Raw genomic sequence first — 11,388 nt, 5'->3', positions numbered from 1 at the left:
CAAATCACATATCATGTCCAGGGGTACAGCCTGCACCACAAAAATCAAGGATCCACAGCTTCCTGGCGACACCGTGGCCCAAAAATGTGGTTTTGAAGCACGGATCCTCACGGATCCTCACGGATCGTCACCTTGTTGCATGGGTCCCCCTAAAACTCACCCTCAAATCACATATCATGTCCAGGGGTACATCCTGCACCACAAAAATCAAGGTTCCACAGCTTCCTGGTGACACCGTGGCCCAAAAACGTGGTTTTGAAGCACGGATCCTCACGAATCTTCACCTTTTTGCATGGCCCCCCAACAAACTCGCCCTCAAATCACATATCATGCCCAGGGGTACAGCCTGCACCACAAAAATCAAGGATACACAGCTTCTTGGCGACACCGTGGCCCAAAAGCGTGGTTTTGAAGCACGGATCCTCACGAATCTTCACCTATTTGCACGGGGCCCCCCCAAATTCACCCTCAAATCACATATAATGCCCAGGGGTACAGCCTGCACCACAAAAATCAAGGATCCACAGCTTCCTGGCGACACCATGGCTCAAAAACGTGGTTTTGAAGCACGGATCCTCACGAATCTTCACCTATTTGCATGGGGGCCCCCAAATTCACCCTCAAATCACATATCATGCCCATGGGTACAGCCTGTACCACAAAAATCAAGGATCCACAGCTTCCTGGTGACACCGTGGCCCAAAAACGTGGTTTTGAAGCACGGATCCTCGCGAATCTTCACCTTTTTGCATGCCCCCCCAAATTTACCCTCAAATCACATATCATGGCCAGGGGTACAGCCTGCACCACAAAAATCAAGGATCCACAGTTTCCTGGCAACATCGTGGCCCAAAAAACGTGGTTTTGAAGCACGGATCCTCACGGATCCTCACGGATCGTCACCTTTTTTCATGGGCCCCCCTAAAACTCACCCTCAAATCACATATCGTGTCGAGGGGTACAGCCTGCACCACAAAAATCAAGGATCCACAGCTTCCTGGCAACACCGTGGCCCAAAAATGTGGTATTGAAGCACGGATCCTTGCGAATCTTCACCTATTTGCATGGGGCCCCCCCAAATTCACCCTCAAATCACATATCATGCCCATGGGTACAGCCTGTACCACAAAAATCAAGGATCCACAGCTTCCTGGTGACACCGTGGCCCAAAAACGTGGTTTTGAAGCACGGATCCTCACGAATCTTCACCTATTTGCATGCCCCCCCCAAATTCACCTCAAATCACATATCATGCCCAGGGGTACAGCCTGCACCACAAAAATCAAGGATCCAAAGCTTCCTCGCGACACCGTGGCCCAAAAACGTGGTTTTCAAGCACGGATCCTCACGAATCTTCACCTATTTGCATGGGGGGCCCCCAAATTTACCCTCAAATCACATATCATGGCCAGGGGTACAGCCTGTACCACAAAAATCAAGGATCCACAGCTTCCTGGTGACACCGTGGCCCAAAAACGTGGTTTTGAAGCACGGATCCTCGCAAATCTTCACCTATTTGCATGGGGGCCCCCCAAATTCACCCTCAAATCACATATCATGCCCAGGGGTACAGCCTGCACCACAAAAATCAAGGATCCAAAACTTCCTCGCGACACTGTGGCCCAAAAACGTGTTTTTGAAGCACGGATCCTCACGAATCTTCACCTATTTGCATGCCCCCCCCCAAATTCACCCTCAAATCACATATCATGGCCAGGGGTACAGCCTGCACCACAAAAATCAAGGATCCACAGTTTCCTGGCAACATCGTGGCCCAAAAAACGTGGTTTTGAAGCACGGATCCTCACGGATCCTCACGGATCGTCACCTTTTTGCATGGGCCCCCCTAAAACTCACCCTCAAATCACATATCGTGTCCAGGGGTACAGCCTGCACCACAAAAATCAAGGATCCACAGCTTCCTGGCAACACCGTGGCCCAAAAATGTGGTATTGAAGCACGGATCCTCGCGAATCTTCACCTATTTGCATGGGGGCCCCCCAAATTCACCCTCAAATCACATATCATGCCCAGGGGTACAGCCTGTACCACAAAAATCAAGGATCCACAGCTTCCTGGTGAAACCGTGGCCCAAAAACGTGGTTTTGAAGCACGGATCCTCGCGAATCTTCACCTATTTGCATGGGGGCCCCCCAAATTCACCCTCAAATCACATATCATGCCCAGGGGATCAGCCTGCACCACAAAAATCAATGATCCAAAACTTCCTCGCGACACCGTGGCCCAAAAACGTGGTTTTGAAGCACGGATCCTCACGAATCTTCACCTATTTGCATGCCCCCCCCCCAAAATTCACCCTCAAATCACATATCATGCCCTGGGGTACAGCCTGCACCACAAAAATCAAGGTTCCACAGCTTCCTGGCGACACCGTGGCCCAAAACGTGGTTTTGAAGCACGGATCCTCACGAATCTTCACCTTTTTGCATGGCCCCCCAAAAAACTCACCCTCAAATCACATATCATGACCAGGGGTACAGCCTGCACCACAAAAATCAAGGATCCACAGTTTCCTGGCGACATCGTGGCCCAAAAAACGTGGTTTTGAAGCATGGATCCTCAGGGATCCTCACGGATCGTCACCTTTTTGCATGGGGCCCCCCAAACTCACCCTCAAATCACATATCATGTCCAGGGGTACATCCTGCACCACAAAAATCAAGGTTCCACAGCTTCCTGGTGACACCGTGGCCCAAAAACGTGGTTTTGAAGCACGGATCCTCACGGATCGTCACCTTTTTGCATGGAGCCGCCACTAACTCACACATCATGCCCAGGGCACAGCCTGCAACACAAAAACCAAGGATCCACAGCTTCCTGGTGATACCAGGGCGCAAAAACATGAACGGCAGAAGATGAAAATATTGACAGATCAAGTATGGATGTTGGTGATCGGACACTAAGTAAAAGCGAACCGAAAGAAGTGCCATGGTCAGATCACTACCTGGTGCAACTGGACTTCTCCACGACTCTTCCCCTCTCCAGGGAGGTGGGACCAATTCGGACTTGGGGGTTATGTTTCTGCGGTTTTTAGAAACAGAGTTTGGGCATTGGTGACGGAGCGTACTGGGCGAGTATTTTTGGTACGTCTGCAACGCAGCTAAGAATTTGTTCGTAGGCAGATAGATTTCTCTGCTATCTTTCTTTCTCACAAAGCTGTGTTATCGATAATTAGCCAATTACGGGCTATTAATCTAAACAGCCGATTCCCTGGTGGCCCGCTGGAATGTCGAGTTGACCAGGGCTGTTGACTGTTTGGCTCCGAAGCGCCCTCTACAATTGCATGGAGCCCGGACAGCCCTGTGGTTCTCCATGGATCTGAGGGCAATGAAACAATCGTTGAGACGGCTAGAGCGCCGGTGGTGGATAACTCATTCTGAAGCTGACCAGACACTGGTTAGAGCTCAATGTCAAGCCTCCCAATTGGTGGTAGCGACGGCGAAGAAGACTTTCTTCACCGCCTCTATTGCATCTGCGGAAAACAGCAGCAGGAGACTTTTTCGGGTGGTTCGCAGTTTAGTGAAACCACCTGCTCCATTGGGGCCCAGTACGGGCCCCATGATCCCCTGCAACGAGTTTGCAAAAAAAAAATGCAGATAAAGTCGCTCAGATTCGGGAAGAGGTAAACTCCACCGTGGGAGCAGGGCTGGGGCGGGGGAGCGCTGGAGGTCTGTCTGGTCCAGTTGCGTGGGATCAATTCCAATCTGTTACCTCCAAGGATGTGGACAGGCTGCTTGGACGAGTGAAACCAGCCACCTGTCTCTTTGATCCTTGCCCATCCTGGCTTATAAAAGCTAGCCGGGAAGGGCTGGGCGATGGGCTTTGCGGGTTGGTGAATGCTTCTCTCTGTGAGGGAGTATTCCCAGACCCGCTGAAAGAGGCAGTTATTAAACCGCTTCTCAAAAAAACATCTTTAGATGCGGCCAATATGGCCAACTATCGCCCAGTCTCAAATCTTCCATTCTTGGGCAAGGTGATTAAGCGAGTGGTTGCTGAACAATTCCAGGCACACCTGGAAGAAGCGGACCATTTGGATCCCTTCCAGTCGGGATTCAGGCCTCATCATGGGACTGAAACTGCCTTGGTTGCACTGCTTGATGATCTCCGGCGGGCTAGGGACAAAGGTGAGAGCTGTTTCCTAGTTCTGCTGGATCTCTCAGTGGCTTTTGACACCATCGACCATAACATACTTCTGGACCGTCTAGAGGGGTTGGGAGCTGGGGGCACTGTCATACAGTGGTTCCGCTCCTTCCTCCTGGGCCGTGTTCAGAGAGTGGTGGTGGGGGATGAGTGTTTGGACCCCTGGGCTCTCACTTGTGGGGTGCCTCAGGGCTCTGTCCTCTCCCCCATGCTTTTTAACATCTATATGCAGCCGCTTGGAGAAATCATCAGGGTGTTTGGGCTGGGTGTTCATCAGTATGCGGATGATACCCTGCTCTACCTCTCTTTCAAATCAGAACCAGTGAAGGCGGTGAAGGTCCTGTGTGAGTGCTTGGAGGCGGTTGGAGGATGGATGGCGGCTAACAGATTGAGGTTGAATCCTGACAAGACAGAAGTACTGTTTGTGGGGGACAGGAGGCGGGCAGGTGTGGAGGACTCCCTGGTCCTGAATGGGGCAACTGTGCCCCTGAAGGACCAGGTGTGCAGCCTGGGAGTCATTTTGGACTCACAGCTGTCCATGGAGGCGCAGGTCAATTCTGTGTCCAGGGCAGCTGTCTATCAGCTCCATCTGGTACGCAGGCTGAAACCCTACCTGCCTGCAGACTGTCTTGCCAGAGTGGTACATGCTCTAGTTATCTCTCGCTTGGACTACTGCAATGTGCTCTACGTGGGGCTACCTTTGAAGGTGACCCGGAAACTACAACTAATCCAGAATGCGGCAACTAGACTGGTGAATGGAAGCGGCCGCTGAGACCACATAACACCGGTCTTGAAAGATCTACATTGGCTCCCAGTACGTTCCCGAGCACAATTCAAAATGTTGGTTGTTGTTGTTGTTGTTGTTGTTGTTGTTGTTGTTTTTAATTTTTTTTAAAATAAATCTTTATTGATTATTTCAGATAAAAACACACATGAACAATTGCACAAACGTACTCATAGACAGATGTTTGTAAGTTATGTTTCAAAACATTAATAACAAAAACATCTTTGATCGAAAAAGAAAAATATATAGACAATTTAAATAAAGAAACTCGGAAAAATAGAGATAAATAAATAGATAAGCAAGAGAGAAAGAAAGGAAAAGAAGAGAAATGAAAAGAAGGAGTGAAGGGCAGATAGATTAGAGGAAGCAGAAAGAAGTAGAGAAGAAGGCAAAGATTAAGAAGAAAAGAAAAAAAAGAGAAAAGAAAAAAATAGTAATATTGACTTCCACCGCTTCATCGTACAGTAAGTAAATTAATACATTCTTAACTTAACTGTCTTTTTGTCCTTTTGTCGACACTAAAATAATTTTTTCTTATTTTCATCCTATAAACATCTCATTTCATCAACGACAGGGTTAGTCCAAGCATAGCCAGATTTTAGTTCCCAGACCTTGTTTACCTAGGTAATCATTTAAATATCCCCATTGTTTCCTTATCAAGGCTTTAGGTTTATTATTAATTACATCCGTCAATTTTGCTAATTCCAGATACTCGCAAATTTTATTAATCCATTCACCCTCTGTCGGGATGTCTGTGCTTTTCCATTTACTCGCGACTAGCATCCTGGCGGCAGTTGAAGCGTACATAAAAATATTCCTCCTTTCGCTAGGAATTTCATTGTACAAAATGCCCAATAAATACATTTCGGCCTTTTTGGGAGGAGACATTTTAATCAGTTTTTTAATCTCTTCATGGATTAGTTCCCAAAAAAATTTGATTTTGGGACAAGTCCACCATATATGAAAGAAATTGCCCACTGCATTATCACATCTCCAGCATTTATCACTACACGAGTTGTTCATTTTTGCCAATTTGCTGGGCACCATATACCACCGATGGTGCATCTTCATATAATTTTCCTTTAAAGTAATGCTGGCGGTAAAATTTATACCCTTTGTCCAAAATTTACTCCAATTCTCGAGTGCAATTTCATAACCCAAGTCTTGCTCCCATTTCAACATCCATTTTCCTTTTGCTTCTTCTTCCAATTCTGTGGGGCCTAATAATTTGTACATTTTGGCTATTATTTTTTCATTACTTAACAAAACCTCTTTTTCAAATTTAGTTATTTTAATTCCAATTCCATTACGTTTAATATCTTTCTCATATGTCGCTTTTAACTGAAAGAATTCTAGCCAGCTTATTCCTCTTGTTTTTAATATTTCATAGTCTTTTAATTTTAAAGTATCATTTTTTCCCTCGATCATATCTCTATAAGTTGGCCAGACTTCTTTTTTGTTGACTCTCAGAGTGGCATTTGCTTCTATCGGGGAAGCCCAACCGGGTGTTCTATCTATGATTTTATCTTTAGTTCGATCCCATACCTCTAGTAACACTTTCCTTACAAGATGGTTCTTAAAGCCATTATGCATTGGGACTTTTCCATAAAATAGATAACCATGCCATCCAAACAATTTATCCCATCCTTCTAAATTTAGAATTTCTGTGTCTTTCAAAATTAGCCACTCCTTAATCCAACTCCAGCATGCTGCCTCATAATATCTTCTCAGTTCTGGGAGTGCAAATCCGCCATTTTCTCTTGGTTTTATCAGATTCTCCATTTTTATCCTGGCCTTCTTCCCCTGCCAGATGAAGTCGGCTAGATCTTTTTGCCAATTCTTAAAGTGTCTCAATCCTATCACTACTGGAATGTTTTGAAAAAGGAACATCATTTTCGGTAATATCATCATTTTGACCATTGCAATTCTACCACATATTGTTAATTTTAGTTTTTCCCATTTTCCCATGCTCTCTTTGATTTCTTTCCATTTTTTGATATAATTATCTTTAAACAAATTAGAATTATTATTCGTGATCCAAATTCCTAAATAATTCACTTTATTTTCAATTTTGATTCCTGTTAGTTTAGCCAATTTTTCCTTATTCTTCCCTCTCAGATTTTTCACCAATAACTTGGATTTTTCTTTATTTAATTTAAAGCCCGATACTTTACCGAATTCTTTCATTTTTTCTAATGCTTTAATAATACTTTCCATGGGGTTTTCAGTTATTATGATCAGATCATCAGCGAATGCTTTTGTCTTGTAGCAAATTGGTCCTAGATTTACTCCACTGATTTCTTTATCTTTTCTTAGTGCTATTAAAAGCGTTTCAAGTGTTAAGATAAATAACAAGGGGGACAGAGGACAACCTTGTCTTGTCCCCCTTTCGATGTTAAAGTCCTTTGAGATCTCATTATTGATAATTAATTTTGCTTTCTGTTGTTTGTAGATGGCCCGAATTCCGTTCAATATTTTACTCCCCATATTCAGACTTTCGCAGGTCTTAATCATAAATTGCCAAGACACGCTATCAAACGCTTTTTCTGCGTCCACTAAAAGCATTGACATCTCTATACTTGGATTCATTTCCACATACTCTATTATGTCTATGATTGTTCTCATATTATCTTTTATTTGTCTTCCTGGTAGGAAGCCAGCTTGATCTTTTTTGATTATTCTATGTAGAACGACTTTTAATCTATTCGCTAATATGCCTGTGAATATTTTATAATCTATATTAAGTAGCGAAATTGGTCTATAATTCTTTATTAAATTCAAATCTGCTTCTTTTTTGGGAATCAACGTAATAAACGCCTCCTGCCAAGAATTCGGAATCTCACCCTTCTCTAATATTTCATTCATTAATATCCTTAATTTTGGTATTAGTATTTCCTCTAGTTTCTTGTAGTAACTCACCGAAATCCCATCGGGACCAGGAGATTTCCCTTCTTTTAAATTTTTAATAACCTTTTTTATTTCATCTTCTTTAATGTCCGCATTTAGTAATTCATATTCTTTCGCATTAATTTCTGGTATATTATTTTCCAATAAATATTTATTAATTTCATTTTTATCCACGCATTCTTCTTTATATAATCGTTTATAATAACTTACAAATCTATCTTTAATTTGGTCTATCTCGGTTATTTCATTTCCCTCTTCAACAATTTTATTAATTATCCTTTCAATTTGCTTTTCTTTTACTGACCAGGCTAACAATCTTCCCGGTTTATTTGCCTGTTCGAAATATCTTTGCTTCGTCCATATAATTTTATTTTCCACCTCTTTATTAATCAAATCCTCTAGGTGTGTTTGTAACCTTTTGATCTGTTGTTGAATCTCCACATTCTTTGGGCTTTTGACTAATTCCTTCTCTTTCCCTCTAATTTGTTCATTTATTTCCATAATATTTTTCTTTTTTTCTTTTTTAATCCTGGCCATTTGTTGCATTGCAAACCCCCTCATATACGCTTTGCTTGTCTCCCAAATCACATTTTTATCTGTACCTTGACCCTCATTTATTTCAAAAAATTTTTTTAATAACTCTTTGGCTTTATTTACCCTTTGTTCTTCTCTCCATATTTCGTCGTTGAGTCTCCATCTCCCTTTGGTTTTATTCCTAAATTTTATTTCAATTGTCACCGGGTTGTGATCCGAAATTGATTTGTTTAATATATCAGCCTTATCTAAATATAACATTAATTTTCTTGATAGCCAAATGGCATCTGACCTGCCGCCTGATTTCTGCGCGTCTGAGTAATGGGTTATGTCTCTCACACTGGGGTTTTTTGTTCTCCATGTATCATGCAAGTCAAAACTTTCCACCAACTGAAAGAAGGATTGTGGTAGTCTGCCTGAGTTGTTTGTTCTATCCCTTTCTGTTCTGTCCATTTCTGTGGACACTACCCCATTCCAATCCCCCATAATCATTATATTCTCTCTTACTTGGTCCCATAATATCTCCTCTACCTTTTTATAGAATTCTTCTTTTTTATTATTTGGGGCATATATGCCCACCACCGTTATTTTCCCTTCACAAGTGTTTATTTCGATTCCCAGAATTCTGCCTTCGTCATCTTTAAATATCAGTTTTGGTTTCAATTTTTCATTTATGTAAAAGACTATTCCTCTTTTCTTTTCATCTCCCGAGGATATAAATTCCAAGCCCAACCTGCTGTTTTCTAGTACTCTAGCATGATTTTTGGTTATATGTGTTTCTTGTAAACAAATGATATCGTATTTTCCCTTTTTCAATATGCATTCAACTCTGTTCCTTTTGTGTTTGCTGTTTAGCCCATTGACATTCCACGAAATACACTTCATTATAATTGCCCTTTATTATTAAAAGATAAAAAAAGAGAATGTGAAAGGAAAGGCAAATGGCTCCCTTTGAACCCTCCCAAAATTGTTTGTGGGAGAAGACAAAGAGAGTCTTTAAGAAAGAGAAAAAAAAACATCAATTCATAGAAAATAAGAAGAAAAACACAAGCCCCAGTCCAATTTATACATTCGGGTACTAGCTGATTTTCGTTCCTGCACTTATTACTTACTTCCCCCCCCCCGCCTCAGGCAGTTTTTCTCCCCCCAGCTCCTCCCAATATTTCCTCCGAAAACTTCGTGTGTCATCAACCGATCTGAATGTTCTTTTCCTGTCCCTATAGGTAAAAGTTAGCCCCTCCGGGAACTCCCATTTAAATCTTATGTTGTTCTTCCATAGCGCCACAGTCATAAATTTATAATTTTCCCTTTTCTTTAGAATTCTTGATGGGATTTCTTTCATTATCTCCACTGTTGATCCATCAATGATGAGTGGATTAGATCTACCTTTCATGAGGAGTTTATCTTTGAGCAGTCTTGAGTTGAGGAACATCAGGCAGTCTCCTGGCCCTTTCCTAGTTTTATTTTTACTTGAACGTATTCGGAATATTTTTTCGATGTCTAGTTGTAAATCTTCTTCTTCCACTCCCAGCCAATCTGCGATAGCCTTTGTCAACTTTTCTGCGATGTCCTCGTCATGATTTTCCTTGACTCCCCTCACGCGGAGAATTAGATCTTTCTGTTTCATTTCCAAAACTGCCATAGCGTCATATATTTCTTCTTTCATTTTCTTTAATTCATCAATCTCCTCTTTGTTTTTCTCCTGGAATCTTTTTAAATCCCTTTGATCTTGTTGCATTTTTTTCATTTGCTCTTCATGTTTCTGGGTTTTGACTTTGACTTCTTGTACAGTAGTTTCCATCTCTTTGTTTTTGACAGTCAGTTGATTTATTTGTTCCGAGAGGTCTACAATTAGTTTTGAGTTCTTTTCTATTTCAGAACCCATATTGCCCATTTTATTATCGAGTGTCTTTATGTTTCCGTCCATCGTTGTAATTTTATCTGTTATGTTCTTTTCCATCCTCTCCATGAAGGCTATGAGCTCCTTTGTATCCATATTGCTTTCAGGCTCTAAAGTTGTAGATGTTCTGCGTTGGTTGCCTGTAGCAGTGTTCAAACCGCCTGTTAGACCTTTTCTTGATCCCATTGAAGATTATTTCTGGCAGTCTTTTAGTATCTTATCTCTCTTTGTGACGGTCTTTATATGTTAGGGAATTCCCTTCTGAGTCGTTTTTATTTGTCCATTTTAATTATCTATTTAAAAAATAGAAGTCTATTTAACAGTTGGCTTCTCACGACAGTCTTTGGTGTGTAAATCTAATTTTCCAATTCTTTTTTTATTTTTGTTTTATTTTTGTTATTATTATTATTATTTTATTTTTTGGCAAGCTGGTAAATTATTTTGTCAAATTATTTTCACTTGCCTTTCTCTTTTTAGCCTGAAGATGGCGTTTGTCTCGATAGCCTGTGTATCTTCCTATTCTCTATGTTGTCTTTACTCCAGCTGACCACCTGTGTCGCTGTTCTTAGCTGCTGTTACTGCTAGCTCCTCCTGGTTCTCTCTTTGTTATTCCTCTCCTCACCCTCTCTTCCGTTTTGCTCCCTAAGAGCTTCCGGCAATGGCGGGCGCCTTGTTGATTTATTTATTTATTTCTTCGGCTGCCGCTCCCCTGGCGTTTAGGTAAGTCAGAGTTTTATTTTTAGCCAGTTGTGCTCGTATACGTTATGTTGTTTCGCTAGGTGGTTTCTCACACCGTGTCGTTTAGGCTGACAGACAGCCGCTGTACTTTGAAGCGATCCCCCTTTTCGTTTTAAAACCGCACTCTGAATGAATTGCAATTAAAATTCCTTCCGTCACTTCTCCCCCACAGGCTCCGCTTCCACTGCTCGGAGTCTGTTTTAAGTTAATTTTAAGTTGGTAAAAGCGTCCTTAGTTTCGTGGGAGGGACGGTTTAATTTTATCAGTTTTTTCTCGGAGAGTATAGCGCTTCCTCGCCGGGGTGTAGAGCGTTGGCGCTGGGAGTTTAGCTGCCCTTAAGCGCGGAGGCCTCCCTCTTGTCCCT

This window comes from Zootoca vivipara, chromosome W, assembly GCF_963506605.1.
Source record: "Zootoca vivipara chromosome W, rZooViv1.1, whole genome shotgun sequence".
Taxonomy (NCBI): domain Eukaryota; kingdom Metazoa; phylum Chordata; class Lepidosauria; order Squamata; family Lacertidae; genus Zootoca; species Zootoca vivipara.
Note: the sequence above shows the minus strand (reverse complement) of the source record.